Raw genomic sequence first — 851 nt, 5'->3', positions numbered from 1 at the left:
CTATGCAAATAAGGTGTTTAAAACCTTTGCTGAGATTGGAGGGCTTACTATGCAAATAAGATGTGTACCTGGCAAGGACTGGTGGATTACTAGGCAAATTGAGTGACTGTAGCCTACCAAAAGGATTGGTCAATTCATGGACTTGATCTGAGGGTTAGACTTCTAAAGGGATAATCCCACAGAGGTGGAGGGGGACCTCACTACCATCAAGAAAAAGTGTCAGGAGTGGAGCAAGTCCTTTGAACTTGGAGTCCCTGTGCTGAGAACTTCCTAGACCCAGGAGACAGAAAGAGTTGTAACACTGAAGATGGTGCAAGATGGTAAGACATGGTGCAGTGGTGGCATGAAAAGCAGCAGTGCAAGATAGCAGGAACCAGGAGACTGGTGTGAGATGGCTGTGGTAGGCTTCCTGGCCTGCAGAGTGAGGTAGCTGCATTGGGCTTGCCAGCCCATGAAACAGAACTGAATGCCTTCAGGCTAGGTGCTTGCTAGCAGAGTTGGGTGCCATCAGGCACTTGTCAGTGGAGCCAAAAGGCTCTAACACTTGCCTGAGCAATGCAGAGGCCAAGAGGAGGCTAGCCTGGCTGAGAAATGTATCCCACCTCAGGCATGGCCAAGAAGGAGCTAAGTACTGTCTTGATTAATGAACGATTATAAGTTCGTGGGTTGTTCCTATTACTTTTGAGTTATCCTGATTCTGAACTGTAGCCTACTACTTCACTAATAAACCTCATAACTGTGAGCATAGTCTGTGAGTTCTGTGTGAACCATTGCAACAAATTATAAAACCTGACAGAGAAGTAGAGAGTGCTATGGGAAGGGCAGCTGGTGGTTAAAAAAAAAAAAAAAAA

This window comes from Orycteropus afer, unplaced genomic scaffold (genome assembly GCF_000298275.1).
Source record: "Orycteropus afer afer isolate SDZICR_OR568_19922 unplaced genomic scaffold, OryAfe1.0 scaffold00623, whole genome shotgun sequence".
NCBI classification, from domain to species: Eukaryota; Metazoa; Chordata; class Mammalia; order Tubulidentata; family Orycteropodidae; genus Orycteropus; species Orycteropus afer.
The sequence above is the reverse complement of the archived record's forward strand: the minus strand, read 5'-3'. Positions refer to the sequence as shown.